General features: G+C 24.5%; 1 protein-coding gene across 2 annotated transcripts in view; it reads left to right on the forward strand.

Moving 5' to 3' along the window:
• LOC105736805 (uncharacterized) overlaps window positions 1-20258 on the forward strand; it is an 87199-nt gene extending 66941 nt beyond the window's left edge. The window contains exon 6 of one of the 2 annotated variants that reach the window (XM_086914641.1): window positions 19942-20258. The gene's annotated coding sequence lies outside the window, so the exon portion shown is untranslated. Of the gene's footprint in view, window positions 1-6785; window positions 7283-19941 lie in introns of those variants that run through there. The other variant, XM_086914642.1, reaches the window with a different exon arrangement.
• The last annotated feature ends 1204 nt before the right edge of the window (window positions 20259-21462 follow it).

Consider the following 21462-nt stretch of genomic DNA (forward strand, 5'->3'; position numbering starts at 1 on the left):
CCCTCCTGGCTGTGGCAGGAGCAGGACGAGTGATCATCTGGTATCGGGTGAGCTACCCGAGGAGCGCGCTCCAGTTTGTATGATCATAACGACACAACCGCAACCGGAGTTTGGTGCCTTCTATAGATATTCGAATTACGCGCGACTCATCCGAATCATCGCGTATTATATAAAATTCTATCGCGCAGTCCGCGCACGGCTTTCGGGGCAATAGCTCCTACAGATTCACACGACCCTTCTCACCAGGACAGAGATCGACGCGGAGAGTGCCATCTTGGGGTGGTTGCAGGCGCATACGTTTGCTAAGGAGATCGTGGACCTTCTAATTTGCAGATTTCAATAATTTCTTTTTCTTGAATGTCTTAATAAGTATGTCTTTAATAAATATCTTATTAAAAAAAGATAAGTGGAAATATTTAAAATAATTGAATTCTTATGTAAAATGAACATGTCAAATTTAAGTTTATTTAAATTCATGTCCATTCTACTTTTGCTAAATTATTCAAATTTTTTGAAATTGTTCGATAAATACAATACTTTCTTACAAACATTCGTAGATAAAACATTCGTAATTACATATTTTATCATCAATTCTTAATATTAATTGATGTTTAATTAGGAAATTCTTTTTCTAATTAATATTACTTTTGTATATTTTAATGAATTTATTGTAACATGAATATAATCGATTTCATATCTGATTTTAATTATATCAATTGTTAATAAAAACGTTGGATTTTGACATTGGATTAATAAGACATAAAAGTGTCTTATTATTTGAAACATAATTTGATTGAAAAGAAACAAATGAACATTGAAAAATATATTCATCAGAATCAAATTCATTTTTATATTAGGGAATAAATTGTGAAATAATTAAGTTATAACAAAAAATACGCAATAAGAAAGGATATATTTAATAAAAAAAAAAACTGTCTCATAGATGTGATATCGATATAAAAGTCTAAATATATAAATATAAAAAAACTCTAGATTTGCTATATTGCGTCACATAATGGTTCAGATATTTTACAATGTTCGGAATTCCGTCAAAACTAGAAATTCTTTTGTTATTTAATTTGTTAAAGATATTTTTAATTTTGGTATAAGAGATGAAAAACATAAAAGAGATGATAATCATTTGGTCAATGTTTACGTGGAATTGTGCAAAGTATAATGTTTTTTATTCTCTTTTGTTGTATTTCGTATTTTAATGTATTTATTTTCTGGACTATGATTTTTATTCATATATAAGTTTTGTGTAATGTTCTAAAACAGTTTATTTTAAATAATTAGGAATAAATTTATATCTATTGATATATTTATATCTATTATATCTATTGATATAACACGAGTTTTGAGACTGGAATTTTTAATCAGTCAATTTTGCTATCTTTTGTTCAGAATATATTATTTATAGATGGAAATATATCACTGTAGTTGTTAGTCAAATTTATTATTTTTCCAATGATTGCATATTGATTTTTGAAGAACTTTTTAATTTCATATTTGTGCTTTAAGATTTTTTTTAAGATGAGATCATAAATCAAAATATAATTTCGCAGGATTAATATCTATTGATTTTTGTAATTATATGACTTTTTTGTTTGCGAAATTTTTTAATTTGCAATATAATATATTTGAATTAATATTATTATTTACATGCTTACATGATATTGAAAAATCTGTTGCTTCGACTAAATGTGTTGTGTTTCGATATATTCCAATATAATTGTTTATTTTATTTGAAAAATTTCTAAGAAATATTCTAAAGTTTTTTTCAATTTTTTTCGTATTTGTCTTGATAAAATTGTATTTTATATCGGGAAGGGGGAAGCGGGACGTTGCTTCGTCGAAGAGAAGATAATTTATCGTAGAATAATTTTCGCTTTATGATTGCTTGTGTAAAGGAAGGAACATATATTGTGTATAGGAACATATATAATATAAAATATAATATAAAATTTAATTTTATTATCCTTTAAGTAGAAATTCCGAAATAAATTTCCTTTTCTTGGGAAAAATAAAATCACTGTAAAGAAATAACTTAATGTTATTTTCACGAAATTATTTGTTTAAAGAAATTCCATATTATATTGTATGCTGTATCAGATTCCTACGAGCACTTTATTTCAAATTAATGATGCAAAATTTAAAAATTTATAATCTATTAATGTAAAGGATTTCATTACTGTTCATTAATTGTGTTTTACTTCCTATATAGTTGATCTTAATTAATTAATTTTATTTCTCTTTTGCAAAATTCATATGCTTCATTTCGCTTGATCAAAATATCATTAATTAATGAACTAATTTTATCAAATTTATTCACTCAATAGATAGGTTGATGATGGCTATTTTCTTTATATTTGTCAACATTTTTTTCTAATGAGAATGAGGTAGTATCTGAAAACTCTCGAGATCCAAAGATCTTCCGTATGAAGATTTCGCTTGAGATCATTATAAATTGCTCTTTAATTACTCTTCAAAAATAATTAATTTATAATATATATTTCCGGCTATTAAATAAACATAAAAGAATTAAGTTTAAGTATAAATATTTATTAAGATTCTAAAAATTTTTAATTTAAAAATTATTTATATTATAAATTGTAAGTTTCATTAAAAGTTTCGAGATCGAATAATCTTCCTGGAATACGATGATTTGTGAAGTAATACAATAGACTCTTAGATATTGTAATAAACAGACATGTAGAAGGATTATTTATTAGGAAGCAAGCCTTTTAGAATTTCTATGTATCGTCTTTGTTCAAGATTTTTTGTAAATATTATATATATATTGATATTTATTATCTAAATCAATTTCAAGATAATATCTTCGTATTGCATCTTATCGATGTTAATATTGATAATTTTTAAGATTCTTTTTCCAAAAAAAAATATGATCTTATTCGTGTTTATTTTGAGACATATCTTATTGAGATATATTTGTTGTACTATCTATCGTTTTGCTATTTTGAATTTTCATAATTGTTTTAGAAATTATTATTAGGGCGAGATTGTATAAAATTATATATTTCGTTCCTCCAAACAGCTTGAGAATCTTATATCAAATTTCATGGAAATGGATATCCTTTGTGATGAATTTTTGGTATGGAATTCCTGCATAGAATTTTTTTTATTTTTCCGATTTGACCATCGACTAGTTTGTATGATTATGATTTTATTTGGGAGTTCTTGAAAAATCCTTATACTATAAGGAAGAATATCTTTCCATTTACTTTTTCTATATACAAAAATTTCCAATGTAAGAAGTTAAAAGAGTTTTTTATATTTATTATATCTTACAGCTCAAATGTGATACTTTTGATCTTGAAGTCAAATTGCGTTCTTTGAAGAAATTTTGTTTCTATTTTTGTTATATTAATTTCTTGAACGTTCCTAGAACTTCTTTAATGCTAATAGGAAGGATGATATGTAGACAAATTACTTAAATCATCTAATCAAAATGATTCTAATCTTCTTTTACATCAGATGAACTTTCTCAGGCTAAAATTCTCTTAAATAATCTAATAGCGTTCTAATCTCAAATATTTAAATTTAAATTTGATTATACTTATGTAGATTACACTTTCACGAGCTTATATTTTTTTATAGTCTAGTTTTCTTTGTGGCACTTCTATTAGCTGTCTTTAAAGATCTATGACAAGAGTTTGGCAGAAACTTCTTTTAGCTTTCTTTATACTTTTCAAGATAATTTCAGGAATTTTTTCGAAATTTTTAGAATTTTTTTTTTTTCGAATTCTTCTTCAGAATTCAAAATTATGTCATTTAGAAATTTCTCTTTTTATTATTTGCCCTTCTACTGCTGTTACGATCTTTTTTAACTAATGTCATTTGTCTATTTGTAATTAAGTTTCTACTTTTTAAGTCTCAATGAGAATCATTTTTTTTTTGTATCTCAGAAAAGATTTTCTCAATGTCAACAAATTTTATATTTTTCCTATCCATTCCATTATATTATTATAATTGTAGATTATAATTGTTGTAAAATTATTTTTTTTGAATTTCTTTCTTGAACTTCTTTGTTTTTTTTTCATAATTTTTTTCATTTTATATTTCACAATAAAATTTAGTATCAAAATTAAATTAGAATAAATATTAATGTTTAAAAATAATTTTGAGATATAATTTCAAAATATAATAATAATCCTTTGTTTTTTTAAATTTTTTTTATTATAATTTTATTGTTAGATTAAATTATTAAATTAAATAAAACAATGAAATATAATAAATATATAATAAATTAAATAATAAATTATTGTTAAATAATTGCAATTAAATAATTTTATTATTAAATTAAATATTCTAAAATTATTATGGAGCATAAATAAGGACAAAAGGATTTATAGCGAGGCACGAAATTTAATTCGTCGAATAATAAGAAAATGTGATGAAAAACCAAATAAGGAAGAGCTTCTTCATTCATTGAAAAAATTTAATTTTTGTAATCTACATTACATTAATATTTCGATGAAAACAATTTTAAGAATTCGAAAAGAAGATTTAACATCTAAAAGAGATGTTATTGCCCGGAAAAAAAATGGCCAAGAAATGAAAATAAAAAATTCTATTGTTCCGATAAAATCAAAATAATAATAATAAATTTAATTTATAATTTTTATATAAAAAAACGTATTTAATGAATCCAAATTATTAATATTTAGAAAAAAATTATTTTCGGGAACTTAATATATTGTACAGATTGCTCGCAAATATGTGTTTTAAATAGAAAAAAGTAATACTAGAAGAGTTTTAGGAAAAATCAAATATTATAGCCTGACGATCAAAATATTTAAAAGCAATTTAATATTATAGATTCCAAAATAAAAACATTATATACATAGATGAAACATGGATAGATAATACATTGTGTTTTTAAATATTGGTAGAATGACAAAATAATAGAAATATTAAAAAATAATGATTCGTTATATCAATTTTATTTTATATATTTGATTATATATATTATTATATACTGGAGGAAGAAATGATTTTATAAAAAATGTTGATTTAATTTTCAAATTGCGAACCATAATGAAGATTATTATAGACAAATGAATGCAAATAATTTTGAAAAATGGATAAATGAAAAATTAATACCAAATTGCCCACTACAATCCATTATTATAATAAATAATGCTTCATTTTATTCCATATAATTAAATAGGATGACTAATAAATATTCTATAAAAAAACTATAATAATCAATTAGTTAACGAACAATATATTTTTATTTAGAAGATATGAGAAAATATCAATTAATATAATTAATAAATAAAAATAAAAAAAAATAGAAAAATCTTATAAAATTAATGAAATATTAAAATCAAAACGATTGGATGTATTGCGATTACCGCCTTATACATGTGAATCAAATTCTATTAAATTAGTTTGAATCTAAATTAAAAAATATTTAAGAAAAATATTATCATGCGATAAAACATAACAATTAACTTATAATAGTATATATAAAGTAATAACAAACAATTGGAAGAAATATGATCATATAGAAAATTTATAAAAAAAAAAGAAAATGGAATTGTAAAAAATATAACAGATATAAAAATTTAATTTTGTAAAATGATTCAAAAAATAATTCCATTGAAAAACAATTCAAAAGATAATAACGTTTTATAAATAAAAATTATTTATATACATAGAATTTATATATTATTATAAATATAAATAAATATAATTTTAAACAAACTTTTATAAAATTATATTTTATAAAAAATATTGGCTTAAAATGGACTTCTTACTATTATGTTGTTGATATTGTCTAATAGAATTATCGAACGATTATCTCTATTTTGAATAAATCGATTTTCGAATAGTATTTTGATGAATTATCTTATTTTATCTTTGTTTTATACATATTATTGTATTATATATTACATATTATTAAATAATATGTTACATTCAATATTCATGATATATTATATAATATATGTCATTAAATATTTATTTTATATTTATAAATTAATTATATTAAATTATGTTGATAAATTATTTATCATTATATTACATTATAATTAAATATTTAAATTAATTTATTATTACGAATCATAATTATCTCGTACATGTTACAAGAAATAAAAAAGTTCTTATATTATATCGATATTTAAAGATACTCTGGATTTTGTACCTACACTAATATATCGAATTTCAAATACAGATCGTCGTTTTGATAGATTTCGTTTATTGTCCTTCTCTATCACACAATTAGATTAATATACGTATCCATATTGATAAATGCTATATTAAAAACAAAAATATATGTAAAAATAGTCGTTTCCTCCCAAACTTGATCAAACCTATATTCTTTCTACGGGATTTCAGTGAACAGTACTTTGCAAAATTCTTGGCAAAAATCTATTTGTCTCGAAATTCAGCCTTCGTTTAATTTCATGATTTACATCGTAAAGAAAAACAATGTATAAGTTCTCACGATACAATACATATTTAATTCATTCTTTATATATTTGTTCGCGACCGTGATAGCATTAATAGCAAATGGAAACTGATAAAAATATATACAATGCTGGATATTTTCTTCATGATGATGTTTTCTTATAATAATAAGCAAAGTGTATTACAATTATATTATATATACTAAACTGATCTCTCACAATGTCACGGATGATTGTATCCAACAGTTAGAGAAAAAAGTATAATTAGAAAGAAAACTATCTATTGTATTCAGTCAGAATACAACATATTCATTATGAAATATTAATTAGATTTTTTTTCTTATTTTTTAGAGAGACTAATGCTCTCAGAAACTTCTTTTAAAGTTCAATTGGAAACATCACGATTTTTCGATGGGGTACAACAATATCGTAAGATCGTAGCCCGCTTCCTATCACTTTACGATACCCCAAAATTTCGAAAAATTCCTTGAATTATATTAGTAGTTAGTATCGCATAAAGATACAAGTTTTAATTAAGAATATTATATGTATGTATATCATAAATTTTTTCGAATGTAAATTAATATTTATTGATTCAGTTACGAATTTGGAATATGTCATCCTTGAATTTGAAATTATTGTATTCTAATCAGACTATACTTAATTCAACGAAACAAGTCAATAAATACGTAATCGATATAGATAAGTTAGGCAGAGCTGATTCGCAAGTAGTTCTTAAGTTCTTTCTAATAATAATTTGGTCTTCATAATATGAAATTACTCGATTGTCAATATAAATAATAAAATAAATAAAATATAAAAATAAAAGAAGTTATGTGCAATTAATATATTTTATTTGGAATTATAATTGTTTGATTTCGAAATGTCATCAAAAATATTTAAATTTATAATAAATGTTGATTTAATTTTTAAATCAATTATTCCATCTAACTGTGAAAATTTATCTTCAAAATTTATGATAATATATTCTATGTATTTTTTTGGAATTTTTCCGTTATGATTGTATTTATTATTTCGTGAAATAAATGTTCTACTTTTGTTCATTAAATTTAAAATTGATACTCTTATATAATTTATATATATAATACAATTTCTAAAATTTTTTTTATTGTCGGTATTTTATTTTTAAAAAACTGGTAAATTATTCTAAGTCTAATTTGATATTTTTGTTAAAATTTTTTATTTTTTCAGAACTTTTTTGACGCTTTTTCGTTTGCTTTATCATTTTTTTGAATATTTTTCCTGACATATATTTTTTCCATATAGAATAGACTGTCCTAATAATATTATAAAATTAAATAATGTTTTTTTTTAAATACATATTCATAAAATATATATTTTATTAATATTTTGTTAATATGTTGTTAATTATTAGTATGCAATAATTCTTGTCTCTTAAAAATACGAGCAGTTGTTTTTATTATATCATCAATTGATTCTTTTAGATTTTTTTTCATTTTTTTATAAATATTTAAAATTATATTCTCATTTGCACTAATATATATATTTTCTAAGAAGTTTTTTAACAGATTATATGTCAACTTTTCTCATTTAATCGAAATTTGAAAATTATAATGAAAAGATAAAATGTATGCTTTGAATGCTCATAAAAATTTGATTATTTTTTTACCATTTTTCTAATAATTACTTCAAAGAGCAAGATTTTTTCTGTTTTTCTAATTTTTTGAAGAATGAAAGAAGTATATTTTTAAAAAAATTTTTTCTTAATTTAATTATTTAATTATTAATTATTTTTAAGAATTTAAATTTCCGCCTAACCTTGTATGCAAAATTCCCCAACAAATAATCACTACAATTTGACCCTGAGATTTAACATTTGAATATTGTTTAAGGATCAATAAATGCAATAATAGCATCGATCATGTGAATAGTATGTAACAATTTTATTTATACTTTCTGATTCGACACATTGGATCTATTATAAACTATTTTAAACATATATATTTATTAATAATTACAAATATTATCTAGATTCTCCTTAAAAGCGACAACATCCTTATCCTAACACAACATCATTCTAGATTTTTGTTTAGATTTAATAGGGAGTCAACAATCAATAATAATGAGAATAGATTTCTGTGCGGGTTCTTCGAATAAACAGGTTATCTCCCAGGTATGCTCGCAAATAATATTTTACATTGTTTTTTTCTATGTATATATTTCTTTTTATATACTTTTTCATATACATATACACGTTTCTTTTTATTAGTCGAAGATTTATTTATACCAATAATTAAATATAAATTTATTTGAATACTTTCTATTTTCTTGTATTACATGTATAAATTTTTATAATATATGAAATAGTTCACAAATAGAAATTTCAAAGATAATTTTTTCTGCTGATAAAGAATATGCAATGATGCTTCTATTAATAAAAAGCAAAGAATCTGAATCAATAATTTTTGAAGATAAAGAGAATATAACTAATAAAATAAAAAAAATATAACTAATAAAATAAAAAAAATATAACTAATAAAAATAAAATTGCTTCCGAATGGACAAAGTATTATATCTTACCTTCAAAATAGAATACAATCAATATTATTCAAACAAAATTCAATAGTTATCAAACGATCTTATAATATTCAATTCATAGAAGAATGTTTTGAATTATTTATTAATAAAAAAATAATGAACATTTTAATTATTTGTAATATATAAAAGCCAATGGGTTTTATAAATAAATTCTATTTAGAAAAAATAAAATACAAAAAACAAAAAAAGTTTAATAAAATAAAACTAAAGCATTTTTTTTGTTGATTTATGTTGATTATAGTTTTTTTTTTTTTTTTTACTTTAGATTAGATTAGATTAGATTTAATATTTTCCTTTAAAGGCTAGTTGTCGGAGTACTATGGCAACATCGAATAGCCATCAAAATCATAAAAGAATTGCACGATCTTCTTTGCACGGTGATGATGACACTAACTCTTTAATAGCGTTTGACTTGTTAGTGAGTCTGTGGATCTACGCCTTGTCGCGAAGGACGATAGAATCTACAAGATGCCAAGTCTGTGGTGAGAAACGCAGTTAATGGGAAGAAACAAGCTTCGGGGTTTCGCTAAGCAGTTGTCTTGGTTCTACCATTCGAAGAGTGAATGAACTGTAATCATGGTTATATATGCTCACTTTCTATGTAACATTCTATGTGCTCATTTGATACGGCTGTTTGGAGTCCTACCTGTATTGCATCGAGAGAGAGATTTCAGAGACCTGCTATCATTGCGGACTTAAAACTCTTGCAACATACGCTGAATGAATATGAGGTTCGATTGCCATAATGAACGAATTAGATACAAATCTCTCTCTATCAGCAGTTGTAAGTTCCATGCTGATAGGAAGGAAGAAATGGCGTGCAGTTACTACTTTCTATGAAGAGATGATGTCGCAAAAAAAAGACGATAAAGAGCGAATACGAGCTTATCTGGCGTGGCGAGGATACAAAGCAAATAAGGCTTTCCCACTTTGATAGCACAATATTGGAATCATGCCGTGTTACGAGAATTTTCTTCTTTGTGATCCCGGCTTTCTCGAATTTTCTGATCGAATCTAGATATTCATGCTGGCTGAAATGGTGGCTCTCATAGGAAATGCAACTTCTCGAATGCACTGAGAGCCGCGGATTGCTATTAATATGGACTGGGTTGAATTAAAAATGATAATCACGGGAGATGACGACATTAGCGTAGTTTTGATATTGTCATGAGAATAGGATTGATATAGAAATAGTATTATTCCTATAATCATTGTTTAATTGTATTGGCGCATCCGACTTGTATCATTCCTTAAGCTTATGGTTATGCTTCACAGATACAGGAGTCTTGCCTTAACCGGACTGGACCACGAAGATGACAATTTAAAAGTTATCCTTAATCTCAAACTATGATGCGCGACGAAAAGAGTATTCTCCAGTCGAAGACACTAGATCGATATACCGGTCTCTGAGGCCAACCCGGAGATAACTGATGCTCCTCTCCCCTCCATAATTGGGTGTACAAGCCTTGCCCGGACAAGGCAGCTTTGTCCAGATGGACATGTTTTCTAACTACTCTTGTGGAATCCATTATACAGAGTCCAATTTCAATTAACCCAATTTTAAGAAAAAAAGAAAGAAGGTGGCATTGTGCAGGAGAGCAGGTCTCTTTGCACTCTCGCGAAGACACTCAGTAAATTGATGTAATACAGTGAGGTCTCCCGGTTATGTTGTTGGAGAAGGCAACACTATCAACGCCTAACAGGTTGACTGCGACAGCGTGCTCGCTAGATATCAACGATTGCGACACTAAAAATGATGGTAAAGTCTATCGAACTTCGATCGAGAAAGAAAGGTAGATTCATTACTGAAGCATACATTTGAAGAATACATTAGAGAATACATTGCTCTAACTAGAGCGAAAAAGCTTGTGGAGAAGACCAAGAGGAAGGTTAAGATACGCCATTCTCGATTACAACGGAAAGCATAAGCATATTGCTCTCGGAAGGGAAAGAACAATATTTTTCAGAAATATAGAATGGGAATGAGATTTAACATCTCCTAACATAAATGTCTTAATGTTAAAGGCAATAAAAGAGATGGAAATAATTGCCTCTGTCTGCAAAATTTGCAGAGTATCTGCGTGAAAGGATTACAGATGACAGTTCTTCACTTGGGCAATTATGATAAAAGTAATTAAGAGGATCACTTCTACTTGGTTAGTAGCCTAGAAATTGCAAATGCAGAACTAAAATTCCAAGTGCGGGATCTACAACAGCAAATATACGATCTAAGAAAGAGGATTCTAGTAGATAAGGAGGAGTTAAAATACAAACAAGATGAAGTTCTCTGCTATCTCCATCAATAGCCAAGATTAAAGCGCCATCATCCAGTCCGCCAACGATTGCTATTGGCGAGTTGATAAATAGAAAAAGCTGAGAAAAAAGAGCACAAACCTGGTTTGTGCTCATAGAGGTAATCTGAAGCGTCATTTAGCATCAAGAGAGAGAAAGAAGAAACACAAACGAGAAATAAGGATATAGCTCCTACGAGGTCGCCAAATCTATCGGGATAGCAACAGATTTCACATAGGACTTTAAAACTATAGTTCTAAAACGAAAGGAGGAGGATGAGACACGGAAACAAGAACGGAAGACATATTCAGAAGGACGTGTTAATAATAACACCATCATGAGAAATCAGAACAGCAGTGCAATGATAGACGAGAAAACACTAAAGAAAGCGTCTACTCCACCGAAATTGCCAAACAAGAAGAAAGAAAAAATGATATTAGAAAAAGCATCTAAAACCACGACTTTCAGCTTACAATCACAATAAAGCCAAATAAGAATGTTTTCTATGTTCAAGCATTGGCATTGACTAGATCTAAAATCGACCTGGCCAAAATTGAATTAGTTATTCAAGAAATACACTCAAAGAGAATAACAATAAGAGATATCATTTAAGAAATCCTAGGTATCGTGAGCGGCACAAAAGCAGATATCTTGACCAGCGACCTAAGAGACGTGTTACAGGACTTCGGGATAAGAATTGTGAGACTCATCAAGACAGTAAAATTATGGTTAACGAATTTAGATGACTCAGTCATCGTGTCGGCAGTGTCTAAGATAAAGAACCATTGAAATGTACCGAGAAATTTAGACAGAATTAATTAAAATAACAGAGAGAAGATTTGGCATTATCTACGTTGTCCGATAACTGTCACGAAGGCGGCTATTATATAGCGATGAAAAAATTATTAGCGGGATGGATCTCCGTTAGGATGGAGGTGTTGAAACGGAGACAACTCTAGTGTTTTTGTTGTCTGTCACATTGCTGCCAAATACACGGATAATACAGATCATTTTGCGGCAACCTCGATTGATTCGAAGATCGGGACAACTTTATCACCATGATTTGTACGGCAAAGCGGCTCATCTCTTCTCGATCCTTGAGCGAAGATGGCAATACAATAGAGCCACTTCATCGTGATCGGAATATACGCGTCTTCGAGTTGGAACTTCGTATTCTTTTTGGATCGGCTATGGAGTCTCATCGTCAATAGCAGCACTGATATTTTGTTATTGCTGGAGGACTTCAATTACAAGTTTACTATGGGATTCCCCGAAAACGCGAGGAGTTCAATATTGATGGATTGAGTGGTGAGTTTAGATCTCCGGTTGCTGAATTGGGGGACTACGAGCACGTGCATGAGATAAGGAGAATCCGTCGTGGATTTTTCTTAGATTATTGTTACTGTTGTATGCTGTCTCTGGATGGCGAGTAATGAAGAAAGAGGAGATGTTTTACAATCCAGCACTGTTTCCAGTTTGTAACTATCTCTCAAAATCGTATGCATCTCTATTATGTTTGGAGATACAGCGATTCAAATGTTGGAATTTATCGCTCGCAATTAATCCCATGTAGTGACAACAACGAGGCTTAATTTATATCTTGATATTATGTACACTTATTTTAATTTATGGTTTAATAGTAATGTAAATCTTAAATTTATAATGCAACAAAAATACTCCCGTTTTATTTAAAGCGAAAAAAAGAAATTATATAATTAATTTATATCAAGAATTGCAGTGCTTATTAAGAGAGAGCTCAACATATTTTACATATAGTCCAACAATTGAGAAAAATAATTAATCATGCAATTAGATTGAAGTACATAATTTCATAATAAGTATGAAATGAAATATTTTTAAGTTTAAAATATTTCAGAAACTTTTTAATGAAATATTTTTTTTTACGTACAAAATTTTGAAAAAAAGAATTAAAAATTGATGCTAATTACCAGCGAGAATTATATCAAAGCCCATATTAAACTATAAATTAAAAAATAAATCAAGAAATAAATGTAAAGTAGAATAAATGTAAAAAATAAATAAATAATTGAAACTATAAATTACAAAATAAATTAAGAAATAAATTTAAAAATGAAAGAATGATGAAAGAATAAATGAATAAATAAATGAATGTGTAAATAAATAGCGTAAATAAATACAATGATAAGTAAATATTAATTAAAAAATAAAATATATAAATAATAGATATATAATATACGACAGTAATATTAAATAAATTTTATAAATGATTAAAAAAATGTTTTCAATATTATAAAAATTTAATTAAAATATCATCGATTTTCTCGACACGTAAGTTCGTTAAGAAATGACCGCTCTATCGCATCGCATATGTATAGGAGACCACTGCCACTCACGAAAACCTTCTCTACCGATTGTGCCAAATCTGATTGTTCGAGTATAATGATAAATAATAATTCAATTTTAACTTTTATTATTAATTTATAACATCGTAATAATTTATTATGATAAAAAATTGATATATCTTTACTATTTTTATTGCCTTTAATAATTTATTATGATTGTAAATGGAATAATTGATATATTTTTATAAACTAAAACTAAATCTACATTTCTATGATATTAATTTTCGATTTATTCAACTATAATTAATATAAATAGTATTAAGATATAATGCCATTTTATGTGAAAAACAATTACAGATTATTCATATATAATGGATTGTTTTATAACTGTTTCATAAATTAAAATTATATTAAAATAAAACAATAATCTTGATTGAAAAGCTAATAATATGTGAAGTACAAATAATATCTGGTCGCGAGCATTATCGCGACTTATAAACAGGGTAGTCCCAAGCGTTATCGCGATCTGTAAACAGGACATTCGAGAAGGTTTCGGTCTTTCTCGCGACCGCGACGGTGAGGCGCCGGTAACTCTAAGCAAAGACAACTGCTCTTGTTTATGTTATGTTTATGTTATAACAATCGCCATAACCGCCGAATGTTCTGGATCAAACCACCTGCCCGCCCGCCCTGGACCTATATCTCGAATCGGATAATGTCGATGCCCAATTACAGCATCTTCCACTCATAATTAGGACACTCCCCAATCAGCCAGGAAGAGAATCGATCAGAGGTACTATCTTCCTGGCTAACGATCACTACCGATAAGATAGTAAAGTAGCCTCCGATCGTCGGACACGGTGATATTGAGTTGGGACACACCTTCCAAAAAAGACATCGCCCACCAACAATAGGTCGACTAACTTCGGCAGCGGCGAAACCAATACTAGTAACCTCAACAATAAAACTATGGATCGAAGGAAAAAGCATAAAAAACTCGGAAGATTAATTAATTTTGTTGTCGCAATATTTAATAGAGTCTATAAATTTCACAATAAAGTAGAAATAGAATAAGAATAAAAATAACGTTCGATTCGTGATACCGTGATCCAAGTTTGAGGAAATTTCTCGCTTGGATGGTGATTTGTAAGATCTCACGATAAACAGGAAGAAATCGACACATCTTACAGATTCCTCGAACTGGAATAATATTATATCTTTGAATCAGCCGCGTTTCGAATATGTCACCGTTAAGATCGATTCAACAGGTTGAAGTATATCAGAAATATACAATTATAAGTGTCGATTAAATTCTCAAATATAATACTCTTCTCAGATAATATCACCTTTTGTTTAGATTTAATAGACTTGCGCATGATAATAATAGAAAAAGTTTTTTTATGTGAAAAATTTTTGAATAAGCTATTTATAAATCTCGCGAGTAATAAATGCTTGTGAATATAACATAAGAAATTCGTACATAAAAAAAAAATCATAAAATTTCATCAAAAAAGAAAAATCTAATATATTTTATTAAATTAGTATATTTGTACAAAAAATTGTTTCTATAATAATTTTATATAATAATTTTATAGAACAAAATACTTTTATTTTTTTATATTTTTTATATGGAAGTGCATTTAAGAATAATATTCGTACATTTTTCATTTTTAAAGATCCATGTAACTTATATATTTTCTATCAAATTAATATTTAGTGCTAAAATAAGCTTTTTGAAATTTTTGTTGTATATGTGTAATATTCAAAGGATGCAATGCATATAATATATCTATTCTTATAAAAATTTATTTATTTGATTATTGATTTTATTATTTAGTTATCAACAAATTATCTTGATGAATTCAAAACGTTAGCTCAAGAAATAAATTTATTATAAGAGCAGCTTTATTCTATTCGGAAGTGAACAAAACAGAATGGAGATAACTACTCACAATTATTGATAAATATTCACAAAATTAAAAAAAATATTAAATTTCAATTAAAAAATTGTCAATCATTGAATCTTGCTTGTAACTTGTTAAGAAGAATTATAATAATATTCTTCTCATTTTAAAGCACAAAGTTTCTCTTTAATTTTAAATGTTATTTTTTTGAAAATCGTTTTTTGTTGTAAAACAGAATAAAAAACAAAGTATGATTTTTTTTTAAATTTTATAAATACAAGTGAATCGACTTTATGTTGAATTATTGAATTTATATGATTGTATTATATTTTATTCTTTTCAGTAATATTACTTTATTTTTTTAATTATTTATATTTATCATACTACTTAATACTACTACTTAATATTCAATTTTCAAATAATGAATTGAACTTCGATGTAATTTTATAATATTTATATATTTCGATTACATTTCCAATGTTCTAATATATTTTTGTTGTATTTTCTGATTTTTAAAATAAAAAAGAATGATTATTATTATTATTATTTTTTTTTTTAGTACTGTTAGTTAAAACTAGTTAGTTAAATAATAGAGTCAAGACTTGTAAAACGATCAGATAACTTGGTTTTATTTTCAACAGCTCGAGTATGTTTAATAGTCTAATAATAATTTATGAGGAGGTATAGTTTCTTAACATTCCAGATCCTCAATTTAAACAGAAGCAACGACGGCCATTTCACAAGTCACACTTGTACACCTTGCGACGAATCATCATGGAAGCGAAGATCCTGACTCCGCATTGCGACGACCCCGCGAAGATTCATCCTTCGAAACCGCGACATTGGTCCCTCTAACCTGTTCTTAGTGTGCATTTTCACGAAAATTAAAGATTGGAAAAAAAATCAAGGCTTGCGACAGTTTTCTTGATCACTTAGAATATAAATAGAATACAGAATAGATAAAATTCAGCAATAGTTTATATCAAAATAAAGTTAGAATCATTACAGTTAATCACAATCAAAATATCACTATTCGGTCACTTAAAACTCATAATATAAATAATTATATAGTCCTATGACAGTGGTTCTTTGAGTAATAATATCAATTCAGGTACCACATTTGTATAATATTCAAAGTCATTCAGTTTTGACTTTAAAGTACATATCAAATATTAAAATTTTCGTTTTACATTAGTAACGAAAAAATAAGTCAATATTTTAAATAGAATTATTGAAATAAAATATTTAAAATATTTATGACATTCTAAAAAATATTACAACTATTAAATTGTTTGATTTCCTTAATCAAATGCACAAGATATATTATTTTGCACAAAGATATATTATTATTGTGCAAAAATATAAATATATATATTTTTAATTTTTTAAAACTTAAATTAGGCGTGAAATTTATAAAATATTTTCAATATTTTTATATTTGTATTAACAAAATAATTTTATAATTAAAATAAAAAATTACAATAAAAACTTAAAAATAAAAAAAATTTTAATAAAAATACAATAAAAAATTCATGCAATGGATTAATTTTTTATGAATAAAATGGAAAAAAAATCTTTAATAGCGGTAAAAATAATATTATTTGAAGCAATTTTTATAGAAATGAACAAGAATTTCAAAATTTACTTTAAAGATTTATTATATATTTTTTAAACAATTTCAAAATTAAAAAAACAATGAAGTAAATTATTTCTATTATTTCATGAATTACAAATATTTCTTATGAATATAATATTAATAAAATTCAAGTTATTGTAGTAAAAAGATATCGATTTGGACTGGAATGATTCACATATATTGGAAATGGAAATGGAAATTAATAGTTTTAGATAATGAATAATAACACTTTTTAATAGCTTTTTTTCTAATTAAGTATTTATATATCCTTTTACAATGATATAAAAAAATTCTTTTTTTTTCTATTATTTTTGAACAAATATGTGGATGTAATAAATAGATTCTAAAATTAAGTTTTATTATATATAAATGTTTATTCCTTTTTCCTGCCTATAGCTTAAATGAATTTATACTTCTTAAAATTTATAAAATATATAAAATTGTATAAAATCTATCAGAATATTCATTTCTTCATTTCTTTATATATATATCGATAACACCCATATTTCATATAACGGGGAAATTATTAAGAATTATTAAGAATATTCGAAATGCTTTTTCATGTGATATTAAAAATGTTCATATTTAATATTATTAACATGATAGTTTTTATTCAAATAATTAGTAAACTATATAATTAAAAATTATTATAGTTATAAATATTATATTCAGCTTTTCTTTTTATTTTAAAATTTGAAGTTTTTATCGTTATTAATTTTTACATAATTTTCTGTCAGAAATTACATAATTTTATAGAAATTTATATTTTTTGAAAACTAATAGAACATTTCTGTTTCCAGATTCGTACTTTATTTAAGGATTTAATAGTTGTGACAAAACGAAATTCGTATGGAATTCCATTTGAAATTGGATAATTGAAAAATATTATAAAAAAAAAAGAAGTATCTATGCTTAATATTTTTAAATGCATAGAAACATTTTAATAGTATGACATAAAAATTACTATAAATTAAACAAATAATTACCATTAGAGATTATTACAATCTAAAATTAGTCATAATAGATCATTGCTTTGTATTAAAGATAAAGAACAAATAAAACAAAATTAATGATATCAAAATAAAGTAATGTAATAAGCCTAATGATAATACTGCAAAACGAATCCAATCACGCCATTTAATTTATAATTTATAAAATAGAAAAAACAAATTCTAAAATGCAATCGGTTCGATAAAAAGCAAATAATAGTATATGAAATATTTAAAAATAAATTTCAATGTCAAATTTAAATGTGAAATATATATAAAAGAAAAAAAAAACGTAAACTAAAAGCAAAATATGAAAACTATATATTGACTATTATTAATAATTATAATTTTCTTTAAAATTGTTTTTAAAATAAATTTCTCACAAAAAGTTCTCATAAAGAAAAAAGAAATAGAAAAAAGAATTATTCTTCTCATAAGAAAAAAAGAATTATATTTAATTTATTTTCTACACAATAATTTTTATAAAGAAAAAACTTTTATACAAAGCAATATTATAATTTACATATATGAATTCATACAATTAAATCGAACATTAAAATATTACAAAAGATATATTAGTAAAACACCATGAAAAATTGCAATGTTTCATGACACAAAAAAAAAAATGATCTAATAAAACCTTAGAATAATGGAAAATAAAAACGAAATCAGCAAATATTTATCATATCATCATAATTTATACTAGAAACACCAAATTATAATATTCAAAAAATTGAAGTATCGAAATATACAGAAAATACGGTTCTTCATAAACTAGAAAAGAAAAGATCTAAAGATCTTATAATAATATATTTTTAATCAGGAATTCTAGTGATAAATATTCTACTCATTCAACTCTCGTTAATCTAATAATATAATAATCTAATAATATGGAACGTATGTAAACTATTCTTGAAAAATTAATTTAAAAAAAAATTAGATTGAAGTTAACATTTTCTTTCAAAAAGCTATATGCTTCTATATGCATTTTAATTTGTATCTTTATTGATAAATAAATAAAATGACATTTTCGATTAGTTTTAAAGAAAAATTATGTTGAAAACATACAATTATAAATACAGTTTCAGATAATATGATTATCGTATTACTAATCGTATTAGTCATAAAGGAGATGCGAAGAAGGTTATAACGATAAATAAGTAGATAAACCTATTCATTTTATAATTTACAATTACATAATTTACATTGTACGTAGTAATTTAGAAGGAATATAAAAAAAGAAATAGATAATTAATAAAAAAAGTAAAAATTTTTAATAAAATAAATAAATATAATTTTTTTATTAATAAATACAATTATTTGTGAACAAAACCAAAAGAATATGAAAGGTTAGTAAATAAAATATAGAATTTCTCTTCATGTAAGGAAATAATCTTCTTGATAATAATGATAAAGAAATATTATTTTTATTAGAAAGATCCATCTCACTGATATTTTTAGATACTAAATCTATTATCTATTTTTTCTTATTTTCATATTAATTAATACAGATAATATATTATAATTTAAAAAAATTTTTAAAATAAATTTTACATTACAAATTTGAACATACTTTTAAAATTGTATTCACATTTGAAATTTATAAAAAAAATAAACTTATAATAATTTTATTAAATTATAATATTAAATTTATATAATTATTTTTATAAAATTGTAATTAATATAAATATAAATATAATATAATATAACTATATAATCTTATAAAAATCAATTCTTATTTATCATAGATTTGTTTATCAGAGTGTTAATATGTGCTTCTAGAAATAATAATTGATGCATTTAAAACAAAAATCTTAAAATGGACACCAGAAACTCAATATGCTTCATTAATACATATCATTATTATTAATGAGATATTTGGTCTACGTGTATTTGAATCTAAAGGACGATTACGATATGACTGGAGTATAATATACGTTATCATATGTATCATTTTATATACTGTATATATAAATGAAATAATAAACATGAGTTATAAAAAGTGGCCTGCATATCAAGAAATCAGTTATAAATTGACTACGTCTATTAACATTATAGGCATCATAATTTTTATAATTTTTGGAATGCTGAATACAGAAGTAAGTATTTCTAAAACAATAATAATATATAACAATATATATAGATAATTAAGTAAACTAAAAAAAAGCTTGCTTAGTTGGTATATATACAGTAGTGTTTATTTTAACGTTTTTTTGTCAATTGCTATTTCTATGTTCATTGCTATTTATATTAATTCTAGAAATAAAATCTCAGAAGTTTCAAGTAAGTATGTCGGAAGTATTGAACTAAATTTGATTCTTTAATTGATTCTGTATCTCATTCATATATATTTCCTCTTTTTCGTTTATATGTTAAAATTGCAAAAATAACTTATCTAAATAAGCGTTAGATATTCGATTTGAACTTGAAATGTTAAAACTAGCACTACTTTAATCGTATAAATTAACATATGGATCAATTTTACTAATATAACCTATTATATTATGAACAAGAAAATTTTAAAATATATTATGTTTTAGTATCTACTATATTAGTATCTATTATATTATTAGAATATAATATTATCGAATATACCATACTTCATAAAAAATTATAAATAATATGCCATTCTTTTGTTAATATAAAATATTTTTGTTATATTATTATTTTTCTTACACTAACATCTGAAATTAAAAGAATACTAAATTTTTAGCAAAAATTGATATTTAAATTATTATAATTTTTTAAAAAAAATTGTATTACAATCTATGTTTATTTTAATAAATATAATCTGAGTTTATTTTAAATATTTTTATTTTCTCATTATTAGATTTAATCTAATGATCTCTTTTAAATGAGATCTTTTTCTTTTTTGAAAAATTTACAAAATTTTTTTCGGCATTTGGCTTTTAAAGAAAATCTACCTTTTATAACTGTAAAAAATTAATTTACTATTTTCTGGTAAAATTTTTATGTTATTTATTTAGTTTATTAAAAAAAGTTTTTTTATGAATTTTGGATATTTCGAAATCATTTAGAAATTAATATTATAAATAACTTTTTTTTTCTTATAACTGTCGCTCAGTCTTAGTTTTTGAAATATTTCCCAAATAGAAATTATTATTATTATATATAACATTTTTTTATATATTATTTTTCATACATTAGCATTCACATTATTTGTGCAACATATAGTCTACATTTATCTTCTTATTAATGAATATATGTATATAGCAATAATATGAATTAACAAGATATATAATAATGACTAAAAACTTAATAATAATGACTTAAAACTTTCTA

This window comes from Apis florea, unplaced genomic scaffold, assembly GCF_048593485.1.
Source record: "Apis florea isolate Af1SG1 unplaced genomic scaffold, ASM4859348v1 contig_3696_pilon, whole genome shotgun sequence".
NCBI lineage: Eukaryota > Metazoa > Arthropoda > Insecta > Hymenoptera > Apidae > Apis > Apis florea.